General features: G+C 38.7%; 1 long non-coding RNA gene across 2 annotated transcripts in view; it reads right to left on the reverse strand.

Annotated features, from left to right (window-relative positions):
- Positions 1 to 984: 984 nt before the first annotated feature.
- Positions 985 to 14,133, reverse strand: part of LOC122875456 — a 54,214-nt gene continuing 41,065 nt past the window's right edge. For both annotated transcript variants that reach the window (XR_006377827.1, XR_006377825.1), the window contains exons 3-4: positions 1,943 to 2,041; positions 985 to 1,305 (exon numbers count right to left, since the gene is read on the reverse strand). This is a non-coding gene — a long non-coding RNA (uncharacterized LOC122875456). The remainder of the gene's footprint in view (positions 1,306 to 1,942; positions 2,042 to 14,133) is intronic.

Consider the following 14,133-nt stretch of genomic DNA (forward strand, 5'->3'; position numbering starts at 1 on the left):
AAAGAGACAGTGCGATTACAATTGATTAAATGCTGCTTTGTTGTTTGAATCACTGGTGAGTGTTAATGGTATGTAGTTTGAAAGAGGGTGCACTTCATAAACCATTCCTAAGCAAGGGCCATATGAATTAGCTGATGTGTATAATGTGTATGTTTTGTGTATAATAAGAGTTTGGAACAATGACACACTGTGGAATAAGTTTTATTTTGATGAGTTTGTCTGGAGGATATGTGACCATTTCTTATTTTACTTTAATATCAATAACCCCTCCGTGTGCACACAGCTCCACAGAGCATCATATATTTGCAAAAGCGTTTGATTACCTTGTAAATAGATTGGTAACCAACAGAGATTGTTAAAGGTCCTATTATAGAAAATTAGTCATATTAATCATCGAAAGCACTGAAGAAAATCTTATCACTGTTGATATCACACTTCTCACATTGTTGCCATATTTTTGCTTGGCTCTCTAATGTACTGTATGTTTGTTTTATGTAACTTAATTATGGCCTTTTATTGAATCAACAGGCTTTATAATAGTGATGATGAAGTGCTTTGAAGCACACAGCCCTAATTGTGCTCCTGGGCAGTCCTGTGCTGATGGAAATCAGTGATTTATTCAAAAGTAAGTCTCAGCAGTGCAGACGCTGAGATGCTGATCTGTCAGTCCACACGGTTCCTGACCGTCTCAAACATCAGTCCTCCAAGCTAGTGGTATAATCGCATAAACCTAAAGTGTGACACTTCAAATTTAGATTTTCAATATTATGTTAAATGGCAGACTCCTGTGATGTCTTCTACAACATCACTGTGTGTTTGGCTATTTGATAATATATGAAAATGCCATAAAACTGCAAGATGCAGCATTGACTTTTACAATGCAGGATAATATTTGGCTTACTGTTTTAGATGAATATACAGTACATCTGTGCTGGTACACTCACTTTAATAGTACAGCCAATTACAATACTCAGCATCCCTACAGACAGTCAGTTCTGCACACACAACATATGGAGACACACAGTGAGGGCAACAATATTCTCATATAGCAGGGTTCAGTAGCTTCATTTAACATTTACTCATGCACCATTGAGAGAAATTAGCCTACTTTAGGCCATAGCAACACAGTCAATTCACTGTGAGAGCTGCTTCCCAAGAAGTCAATAGAATGCATTGTATTACATACTGGCAATGATGAGGGGAGCAGTCCAATGGGATCATACAGACTGAAACGCTGCATACCTTGGAGGGTTGCACTGGAATCTGCAGTATAATATGGGAAAGTAGACAAATAACAGCCCCACTCTGCAGAGTGGAACCGGAGGATTCAGAGATCAAATAGATAAGCCACTTCAGACCTTTCCATTTCAGCGCATGATAGAGCTCACATCTCTAAATTCTTGCTTGGCACATCATCCCTTCCCTATTTGATCTTTGCTACTGATGCTTAGAGTACAAGGTTTGACTGTGTTAGAAGATTGTGATCCAAACTGAAGCTTAATTAAATTCTTAATTATTCAATTGACCCAGCAGCTGGTGATAGGTGGAAATGAAGCATGAAGAGGGTGTTTTATTAAAACCCGTAATGTTAAATTATATAAGCAATGTCAACTCAAATGTGTATTAGTCGGCTTCTGCATGATGCTAATTAGAACAGGAACTAAGTACACATCTTATTAAAAATCACAGTTAGTGTTGACGACTCTCGCTCGCACACGGTGAGTAAACTCCAGCGCTGATGTCACTAAATAAATAGATGTACTATTTCTGGCCGAGATCCAGGATAAACTGAAAAAAATTAATCCAACAGCCCTTCATGGAGGCTCTCCCACACACTTCACCCTTTGTTCAGAGCATCACTAACCGCTCACGGCACCTGAGCTACACCACCACAGAGAATATGTATGGCACGCAAGGAGGAAACACTTAAGTAGATATTTACTTCTCTTCAAGGTTTTCATCGTGCATCATACTTCCTCCCAGTGTCCCATTCTAGCGGCCATTTCAGTTTGTCAACACGTATTTTGCAGAAGACTGGGAGCTGTAGAAGAAAAAAAAACTGATTACAGAATCCCAAGTAAAGACACCGTTTCGATTTTGCTGTATTGTTTCACAGCAGAGCTAACACGCAGAATGGCATGAGAGGCCAAAAGCATTCTACTGCTGTCAAATGAAAACTTTTATCTCTTAATTCTTCCAAGACGCAAAACCCTTAGACTCTAAATGCAGTAATAACAGTTACCCCACTCCTAAGCTTAGTTTATTTTATTATTTCTCCTCAATTCGCCAGATTTACAACACTTCTCACTTTTGTACTGAGCTTTTCAGGGCTTTTGATATTAGAGAATCATCCGCCTACTCACTTTTGTAAACAGAGTTAAAATATTGTTCTTCCAGGTTTTCTTGATCCATGTTTACAAGTGGAAAATGGATTTTGATTTGATTCCTGCAGTGATATTCCCTCTGCTTAGTGACATGAGGGTTTGTGAAGTAACAGTCTCACAGGGGCCTGAGCACTGATAAAGGCCAGATGTTTCCTTTGAACACACATCAGCACAGCATGGGGAGGATCCCTCTGGAATCGTGCTGCTCATTATCCTGTCTGATGGACACTACTCTGACACAGAAGTCCAATAAGTGCCACATTTTAATTTCATTTTACTCAGTTCAATTCAATTTTATTTATATAGCACCATAACAGAACTTATCTCATTGCACTTTTCCTATAGAGCAGGTCTAGACCGTACTGTTTATAATATTATTTACAGAGACCCAACAAATCCCACCATGAGCAAGCATTTGGCAACAGTGGCAAGAAAAAAACTTGGACAGAACCAGACTCAATGGTGGGCGGCCATCCGCCGCTGCCGTGTTAGGTTTTGAGAGAGGGGGGGGTTGGGAAAGATGGGGGTGGGAGAGAGGGAGGCACAATGCAAATACCACCTAGAATTTTTAAAATAGTAGAAATGTAATTGTAGTGTTAATATTAATAAATTAATAATAATAGGAATGACAGCTATTGGACAAATAATGTCAGTATTAGTAACAGAGCCAATAACAACAACTGTAGTAGCAGTTGTCAAGCAGGAACACGGGGGCAGCAAGTGACCCACAACCACAGATCCAGTCTCTGCAGCTCCGGAGGCAGAAATTCCTGCTGAAAGCGACAGAAGGAGAGAGGAGAGAAACGAGAAAGCACAAAACTACGGGAGACAGAAGATAGTAATCTTAGTAACATGCAGTAATAGGATAGATGGAGAGGGAGAGAAGGAGAGAGGAAAGAGGCACATCATGGGAAGTCTCCCAGCAGTCTAGGCCTATAGCAGCATAACTAAGGGATGGTTCAGGGCTCACCCAAGTCAGCCCTAACTATAAGCTTTATCAATGGGAAAGTTTTAAGCTTACGCTTAAATGTGGAGATGGTGTCTGCCTCCTGAACCCAAACTGGGACCTGATTCCACAGGACAGGAGCTTGATAGCTGAAGGCTCTGGGTCCCAATCTACTTTTGGAGACTCTAGGAACCACAAGAAACCCTGCATCCTGGGAGCGCAATGTTCTAGGGGGGTAATAAGGTACTATGAGCTCTAAGATACGATGGTGCCTGACTATTAAGAGCTTTGTAGTTGAGGAGAAGGATTTTAAATTCTATTCTGGATTTTACAGGGAGCCAGTGCAGAGAACCTAATAGTATCATCAACCGTAATTACCTTCCCACCAACCTGTTGAGAAGAGATGAACAGATTGCAAGTATTGTGCACCCAGTGATATATTTACAAAGTACTATGTCCTTTCTTGGCATTCTGAACTCCAACTCATCAAGGGATTGCCGCACACTTTGATGTGTTTTCAGTGAAACACTTGTAATTATCTTGTTTGTGAAGCATTACAGGTTGTCATCTTGAAAGAGCCATTTGATCATCTTAAATATCTGATATAGTAGGCCTGCATGCCAGTAATAACATGTAGGCCTAACATTGATAAAAAGAAGAAATTTCCACAGCATTGGATGCAAATTGGTGCATTGCCTTTGTAAATGTATATAATTAAATTAATATTTAAAGTCATGAGCTTTCTTCTAACCCTTCTTTTAAAAAGGAGCCCATACAATATTTAAGCTTACTGTTTCTATTAAAAGATCAGTCTGTAATCTGCTTTAATTGTTACATTTCCTGCATTTTAGTTATTGATATTTGGAAGACACACATCCAGCATTTCACAAAGGTCGCCAGCCTGCGTGCATCTTCAACCTTGGGTGTCCAGTAATATCTTCAGCCCCTCGCTGAGTGAGAACAGATGGAACCAAATCAAAACGGTGGGAAATAAAGGAAATATATTTGAGTCGTATGGGCTGACAGGACTGGGCCTGAGCCAGACAAGCTACAATGTAGCGGGAGCCATGTTCGACATATGTGCCGCTATTTCAGTCTGTTCCAGAAGGGTGCATTTGTCATGACCCACATGGTTCAATATCCTGCAAACAGACAGGGATCTCAGAGACCTGGTGCCATTTGACGGGAGACCCGAGAGCGACCTAAGTGCCACCAATTCCCTGACAAACCAAAGCTCTAAAAATCACATTAAATCAAAAAATTAATTCCTACGACATTTCTATACTTCTCTCTTATTGTATTTGATTACCTCACCATGCAAATGTTAGGTGGCAAACAAAAGGTGTCTGTAATCAAACCGTAGGGGATTGTAATCAAACAAAAGCCACAGCCAATAATTGGTGTTTACTGAACTGCCTCGCATTGGTTGGAAATGCATGAAATGTCAGGTGAATGCTATCAGTTATGTGTTTGTACGAGTATTGATTTAATCATGCCAAGTACCCAAAGACAATACTGAGACTTTGTAAAACAGCACATTTCATTTACAGAAGGCTGAATGAGTAAACTAACGAGTTACACCCCCTTTTCAGTATTAGAGGCTACTATTTTGATCATTTTAGTATTGTTAAGAAAAAATGGCAAATATTTGATGGCTCCAGCTTCTCAAATGCCAGGATTTGATGTTTCTATTTGGTATATATGAAAGTAAACTAAATATGTTTGGGTTTTGAACAGTTTTTTGAACTTGTATAAAATAAGCAAGTTGAATACATTACTTTAGGGAAATTGTCTGACGGAAATTATTACTTTTTCACCATTTTCTTACAATTTATAGATCAAACGATTGAGGAAATAATCAGCAGATTAATAATGAAATTAATCATTAGTTGCAGCCCTACCCAGTATAAAAATAAAAGACAGACAAAGAGAGGTGGAAACATTTTACATTTTATGTTTTTGTCTTATTACTTCCACTAAGGATGTTCCTGTACTGTATGTGTTTGGTCCTGTGTGTTTTTGTATGTATTTCTGTTAGCAGGACTTATTTATAACTACTTAATAGATTTCAGTGAAATTTGGTGTTAAGTTTGATTATAAACCAATGAACAAATTACTTGTTTTACTGCTAGCAATATAAATATTGCTTATAAAGCAATTTATGTTTTCTCTCAGCTCACAGTCACACATGCGTAAAATTAACATTGGCGAATATTTGCCTCCCATTCACTTCCATTCTATGCGAACAAAGGGGCGAATAAGACATTTGCTTCCGATGGCAAAGCAAATTAGCATTTTGCGCTTCGCATGGAGTTCAACATTGGTGAACTTTGACTGGCAAAGTCGCAGCCTCAACCAACAGCAAAGAAGTGTGTGTGGTTGACCCCACTTGGCTAACAGTGACTGTAGTTCCTCCTCCACACTACAACTACTCACGAAAAAAACAACACTAGAATCTTTCTCTGCTTTTCAGTAAATATTTCCCAGTCACAAAAACAATAACTGCTCATGCAATGTCACAACCGCTCATGTCCAACAACCACAACCATTCAAACGGACTACAAACCATCAAACATGTAATCTTTCTCAAATTTAGTAAATATTTTTCTTTAGTTGCTAAACAAACATGGCCTATTTCACACAAACTGTCCTAACTCAACACTTGGTGTGTTTCAATACATGTAACCTACAAGAGAACACAAAAAGAAACTAACAACTACTGAATTTCTGGACCTGGATTTTGTCGATTAATTTAATCTGAATTTGATGGCATTTCACCTATACGTGGTGCTAAGTGTTAATGTTCAATGGTCATAGCTCAGTGGTGCAGATTCTAACTTACTTGAAATTGTGCACCATTCATTCTTGTACAAAGCCCTAAAATGTCCAGACAGGTTTCATTCTTTAAAAATCAGTTTAATCATCTAGTACTGTTTGTATGCAGACTCTGCAGTATTGTAGAAGGTATACTATGCAGTCTCAGAGCTTTCTAGTTAAAATTTAGTTTAGTTTTTTTTTAAAGAAATCATGCTCATCATGATATATCACATTGATTTTGTGCTAGTGCTAGTAGTCAATCAACTTTTACGTACATCAAAGTCTGTTTACAGGGCTTGAGGAGTACTACTACATATGTGAAAAAAGTTGTATAAGTCAGATAAACCGCCTCAAGTGATGTCACTTGTTTTTGTTTAAAGGGTCTATTGTGAGTCTGACAATGTTATAGTACAGTGCAATGCTAAATCAGTACACTTAACATGAAGGGAATGTCATAGATGAGAATCTGAGCACATCCCTCAGTTGAGTGTTATCATTTGGGCTTGAAACTAAAGGACTCTTGATAATACAGGACTAAAGGCCTCAGCTTGACCCTTACACCTAGAGGCCCACTTCTTCTCCTAAAGGCTTTTAGTTTGGTAAAGTGGGCTGAGCCGTGGGGCAGATGGTTGTAGGTAAGTGAGGGACAGACAAAAAAAAAAAGCTGTGACTTCAGTGGCCTCTCTAACGGATGATTTAAGAGGGATCTGAGATTTCCCTTAGAGCCATGCCTTGGTCTCAGGCTGACACATTTATTGCCTGCTATCTTAGAAAAGAGGCTAGGGGAAAAACAACAAGACTGTATGCCCATACTCTCACATACACACACACATACACACACACACACACACACACACACCAATTTAGACAGCTGATGTTTAGTACAGTACATCCTACATCACATACAGCCAAGCCAAATTGAATTGCCAAAATGCACCCTAACGGCACTGCAAATTCTTTGACAGTGTTCAAGGTTACAGGTAATCAGTTCAGCATCACCATGCTTTAAATTAAGCTCAAAGTGCAATGCAGATGGCATTAAATAACGATGTGTTATAGGTGCAGGGATTAATAGAGGAAAGCTGGGAGTTCTGTGTGATTGGAGAAGAATTTGACTGCAGGCACAGGACGGGGATTAGACAGGAGTGTGCTTCTCCCAACCATACACTTGTATCTTTATTCATGGCTTTTACCAGGAGACACAGGAGACTGGACAAATAAATAAGTACATTAGACCTTCATCAATCATCATTGGACTCCCATGGCAAAGCCCAGGTGATAGCAGCATCCTGTCAATAAAAGAAAGAGTGAATCTTCTGCTTCAAAATCTCATTAAATATGATCATATGTGTTTGGTTCTCATCACAAAGTGTGTATTAAAATAATCCCCTTGCGGTACTATATTCTAAATATAATCAATAGTTCTCCCTGGAGGAACAAGTTTCACGCAGATGTTAAAACATCAAGCCTTACCACAAGGAATGCCTGCTTAAGTTAAAATTATGATCTGACTCCATTGCTTTATCAGGATGCAGGTTTGGTGTTGCATTGATAGTATGTTCTATGGGTGTGTGTATGGGCAGGCACGTGTGCACACATGCATAAGCTTCAAGGAGTTATGGTTCTACCTGGAAAAAAGAGGCAGCATAATAATGGCATGAGAGTAATATTTATCACATGAAAGAACTATTCCTCCCTGACACTAGAGCTGACCTCATCCCTCCAAGCCATCTGCACAAGACGGAGCCCCATGCACAGAGTGACCATAAAATCCAACATTCATCTGAGCATGTAATACCATTGTAAAGATTACCCATGTTGGCCAGCTCATGCAGGAGCCTAATGCACATGCGCATGGGCATTTACAGCTCTCCAAAAGGAAGCTTGGCAAATATTATATACACTTCATCAAGCCATTATCCCTGACCACATAGAACGATGCAGATCCATGTTTCACTTTAAAGGGAGAATCAATAGGTTCCCGGTAGAAGGCTACGGGCTCTAATGGTGCTGTAGGTCCAGTTTATATCTCAGCTTTCTTATACCAGTGTCTAACCTTTTGCATTACAGTACTAAAAAGCCTGCATGGTGTGGCCTGCATCTAAACCAATTTTGAATTTGATACTGAACAGCAAGTATCTACTTTGAGAACACTATCTGCCCACTACTCTCAAGGCAAAGGTGTTCCTTTCGTTACACACTATCACACTGATACTATATACTGTGTGACTTTTTTTTCAAATTCATCACAGTAAAGTGTGTTGAAAAGCCAAAGCTCTTTCAGAGACAGCTTAACTGCTTGGTTGATCATCCTGGATGTTCCTGGAAGTGTTTTTTTACTCACTGAAAGCGCTGCGATTTCCTTTACCTACCAGCAACTCTCTTTCATGCAGAACCAATGTGTGCAGATTGCTGAGTTATCGTCTGTATTCATAGTCAGGAAACTTAGCAAATGGTTGTCATGGAAATGCTTTTCCAGACCATGGCCTGTACCGATTAACTGTACACTGACCGTCAAAATTGAAATGACAATCAAATGAAAGGGGAACTGGTGAATGAACAACAACAGCAATCCCCACCAAAGAAGTGTAGTCGTTTGAAGGAGCTGTAACTGCTGTTAAATATCGCACTAGTGCACCAGTTACGGTGCACCAGACTCCATTAAGAAAGTTATTTTACCTGGCAAATCATCGTAAAACACACTTCATTCAAACTGGACAGAAAGAAAATAAAACTCACCAAAACCGTCTTTTTACTGTTCCAACAACCACCAGCTCTGGTTTGGTCAAAATAAACTCTTAATTCGCCGCATTAGACGAGAAAAAAAAAACAGCTCTCCTCACAGATGAACAGTTTCACACGAGGGACTCATGATAAACCTTGAAATAAACCCTTAATTCACCAAAATATTCTGGATCTATGCCTCATAATGGGCTGTAATGGCTGCTGTGGACAAATGTGCCCGTCAAAGTACGTCCACTGAAAGTGCTTTATTTTGCCTCAGATTGTTATGTGTCTAACAACATTATGGAAAGGATCACTACAGAGCTAGACCTTTTTGTTAAACAGTAAAATCCTTTTTGTTTAACCAGAAAAGGCCGCTTTATTGCTCTTGCCCACCACCAGACTCCAAAAAAAAAAATTTATTAATTAATTAACTGGCAGACCATCGTTAAACACACTTAATTCAAACTCTACAGAAACAAAATAAAACTCACCAAATCCGTCTCAGTTGTTCTTTCCACTGTTCCACCAATCACCAACTCTGGTTTGGTCGAAATAAACCCTTAATTCGCTGCATTAGATGAGAAAAGATAGAGCTGGATTTATCATGATTTCTGGAAAGAGACATTGCTGTTGAGTTTTTAAAATGTATTTTTTTGGCACTTTGAGCACCACAAGCAGAGTGCCATATAGTCCCATTATATAAAAAAAATGACATCTCTACAGCTGAAATCTCCAAAACTCTGCAACTCACACCAAAACAATTTAGATGGATAATTAGCACTACAGGTAGGAGTATGTATTTTTGATTTTGGGGTGAACTGTCCCTTTAATGTTCAGAACCTTTAAGTGAAGTTCCTAGAAAGCCTCTTGATGACTATCTGTAAGACCCTCACATACGGGTTTGTCATCTTGAAAATGGCTGTGAAGTATGAAAGAAATAAAGGATGACAAGGTTAACTGATGCTTTTTCACACCACTGTGAAGTTGCAGCACATTTTTGGACATAGAGCCATAATGTCTGGCGTTACAAAATCAAAGACAAAAGCACAAAAGCTGCCTGAGGGATTATTGTTATGAGTTCCCTGAGAAATTTATTTGATAATTTATGATGCTCTTTTATGGCATCCTCCTTGGCAGATAACACGTATAAATATGGCACACTTGGTCATCTAAAGTAAAATACATTAATTAGGAATGCAAAATGAATCCCACAAGTGAATTATTATTGTATAATAGTCTTACTGGTGAAAAGGCTCAGAAACGTCAGAATCAGAATTACTGCAATGACCTAAAATAAACACTGCAATGATCCAACACTTCCATACAAGAAAACGGCCATATCCTACTCAACATATAAATGAATCTCTACCCAGTACATTAACTCTTTTATATTTGCAACACTATTCTACACATCTGGTCTGGGAACTGGGGAAACATCTTCTTGTGCATACATAGTAACTAATGAGTTATAAATAATAATAATAATAATGATAATTTCATGTAGAGGAAACAATGAATTTTTGAATAAATAAAAGAACTGGCAATTTAGCATGAGGCAGCGGCCATCAGAGGAAAGGCGCCAAAGCAACCGGGGGAAAAAAGTAAAAATGTACTCACTACACTGTTTGACTGACAACTGATCTCCACAGAGAGCAACAATCACTGCTTATCATCAAAGAAGAAAGACATATTTAAAAGTATTGCAGATTAAAACTTCCACAAAACTTTCTTAAACTGATGAGGCAACATGTTGGCAATTTTGGCAACTTGATGTTTGACAGTGACATAAGAGGCACACTTGGTAAGAGCAGAGAATTGATAAGTGGACCTCACATATAGTGAAAGATGAAAGGAGATTATGAGGGAATGTGTGACATAGTAGTGGTAGAGTATACATTGTACTTTATATAGAGAGAGCTAAATTAAACATGGAGAGTATACAACCAAATCCTGATGTCCATGACAAAGCATTAGTAGAAAGAGCGATAATAATTAAGTGTTTTCAGGGCAATTCTCTCTTTTCAATGTCTGGGCTAAACCTAGAAGCAAAGTATTAGGACACAATTTGCATTCGGGAATGAGGAGCTATAGGGGCGGCCATCTCTGCCTGCTTTCTTAATTTGTCTCACTGTCATTTCTTCTCTCAATCACTGAGATGCCACAGACATTACAGGCAGGCCATGGACCCTGCTGGGAGTGCAAACAGTGATGGGTATCAGTATTGACATTGGTCTAAAAGGATCAGTTAGCCTTCTCTTTACCCTGCAGGCCTCACAATTCCCTATTCATACAAAAAACAGCCTGCAAATGCGCTTCTCCCCCGGTGCTCTCACTCTCTGGTTATCTCTAAGAAAATACAAGGAGCATTACTGCCTAATGCCCCATAAAATTCTGACATCACCTTTCCACAGGAGAGGAGGACACACTCGATTTGATGGGCTAATTGTGTGTGGCATAATTAATCAATGTCTGCTGAACGACAAATTCCCACATGCACACTACCAATGTCGCATGAATGCTGGTGAAAGCACAGGGGGTAATTGAATTTACTATTATTTATTCTCCTTCATCAAGTGATTTAGTCATTACTGGCAGATATCTGTCACTTTTCTTCACAGGGAGATGGACACCATTACAATTGTGCAAGATGGACTAAGTTTACCTTCGGCAGGGCAAGACAACTGCAGACAGTGTCGAGTTCTTAATGACAGACAGAGAGAGGAATCAAAACAAAAACTGCAAAACTGCAGGAGAAAAAAGTATAAATTGTAACAACATAGGGTGGCATTTTTGTTCTTAATGTTATTTCACCCAGGGATCTGCCATGATAAAATAACATTGTGATCAATCATACAAGGAGTCATAGAAAAGGTTTCAGTCGTAGTCATCTGGACGGACGCTGTTTTCAGAATCAAGACGTTTCATACAAAACGTTGAAAACAGTGTCCAGATGACTACGACTCAAACCTTTTCTACGATGGAACACTCCTGGACGAATGAGGGACTACACCATACAAGGAGTCATAGATCTGCGATAGGAATCTTCATTGTATTTCTACTACTATTATTACTATTAATACTATAGTATTTCGAAACTATAACAATATTGTGACATATTTAATACACACGTGATATCAGCATGTGATATGTATCTATAAGTAAAATCTAATAGCTTCAGTGGACAAAAAAAAAAAAGAGATGAAAGGAAGCCACTACAACTCAGGAAAAATGTTGGCATTTTTGACCAGCGCAAAGCAGTGCTATGGAACACTGTTTTTACGAGTGGGTCCCCACTTTGTTTGCATCTTGCACGTGATACACAGTCCTGCCTCTGGTTTCACGCTTTCTGCTGATTGATGGTCGGCAGCTGCAACATGCAAAGAAACGTAGCAAAGTGCTGACAAAGGCAAGAAGACTGCAAGCTAACAAACATGGATGCAAAAACAATGCATGATTTGAAATTCAAATAAACTGCCCTGCAAATATTTTATGAGGAAGGAAATGCATTCAGCAAGTTTGTTAGGCCTATACCTCAACGATACACACGATGCATTTTGGTGCCTAACACCAAAGGTCAACATAACTTTTGTTTGTTAGCACAAAACTTTTAAGTTCAGCTATCATCACAGTAAAGAAGGCCACCAGCTGAATCCTGCAGTGATTTCCATAACTCAGCAAACAGATCAATTTAAAATTTCTCTTCACTTAGTCGCCTCCTCCATTATGAAAAAAAACAAGCAATCACTCTCTACACTTAGTACACTGTACCATTACTATCAGGCTATAGCCGATATCTTGAGAAAGCTGCAAAACAACATTTGAATAAATCTCACAAACAGAAGATGGGTCGATGGTTGTCGTGGGTGCAGTGAGACTACATTGTTGATACTGAACTTCACAGGAGTAAATGACAAATTACTGTATACTGGTTGGGCTGATGAGTTGCCTTTTTTGTCATTAAAATTTCAATGATTGGCAGGAATGGCTGTAAGTCACCTAGATGAAGAGTGACATAAGGGCAGAAGAAGATTAATTTCACGCTGCCTCTTCAAGGTCCTTATGAAACCTTCATTTCACAAGAATTTTAAACTCACGTCAAATAAGCTGGATACTGTAGGGACAAATTAAGAAGAATTCACATAAATCACACCCAAAGTATTTAAGGTATAATGTAATTTACATTTCCAGCTTTTTGCACAGCTGACACTCTTCCTCTGAGTGAATCACAGTATTGGAAACAGTCGAATAAGCTTAATTTCCTGGAGCAATCGCAGGGAAGAGGGAGTCCTTTCAGCAGTAGGGTAGTCAAGCTACAGATTAACAGCGCCCTGATGACACAACTGTAAATATTGTTCTGACCCTAAAATGGTTGTGTGAGAAAAAATCTGCGAGGGTACAGGTACAGAGAGAGGTTTAAATACTTTTGCCACTGTGACATGACAAAATAACTGAGATTATAGTTGCAGGAACCTTTGGGCTACAGTCCAGCAACATAGTCATGGGGGAGAAAAAGGTCATTTAACAGTTGTAACATTTATGCAGAAAGCAGAATTTCGAATTGGCAGAGGCAGTACCATTCTGCAAGGTTTGGTGTATTTTTATTTATGGAAAGGCATATTTTTGTCAAAAGATATTAATACTAGAATATATTGAAATTGTAAAAATGTGTTAATTTATTACCAAATCAAGACTAGAGACACAAATCTGGAAAATTTAGTGTCAATGAGCAGGGTTCACGCACCATAGGTCATTTGAAATTATTTACAAATATGTGCATATGCACTATATGTAAAAGCTCTGCCAGTTAACATTAACAGGATAGAAAACATTAAAGGTGCCCTGTGGAGCTTTCTAGTAAACAAATTCATCAAAAGCGTATTGTGTGAATTATTCAGGTCTGACAACACATTCCCTTCCTCATAAAACGTTTGCAGAGACTATTATTGAAAGACTAATATTTTGAATCCTCCATTGTTTACATGTACAGTGGGTACGGAAAGTATTCAGACCCCTTTAAATTTTTCACTCTTTATTTCATTGCAGCCATTTGCTAAAATCAAAAAAGTTCATTTTATTTCTCATTAATGTACACTCAGCACCCCATCTTGACAGAAAAAAACAGAAATGTAGAAATTTTTGCAAATTTATTAAAAAAGAAAAACTGAAATATCACATGGTCATAAGTATTCAGACCCTTTGCTCAGTATTGAGTAGCACCCTTTTGAGCTAGTACAGCCATGAGTCTTCTTGGGAATGATG

Source organism: Siniperca chuatsi, linkage group LG1, assembly GCF_020085105.1.
Source record: "Siniperca chuatsi isolate FFG_IHB_CAS linkage group LG1, ASM2008510v1, whole genome shotgun sequence".
Classification (NCBI taxonomy): Eukaryota; Metazoa; Chordata; class Actinopteri; order Centrarchiformes; family Sinipercidae; genus Siniperca; species Siniperca chuatsi.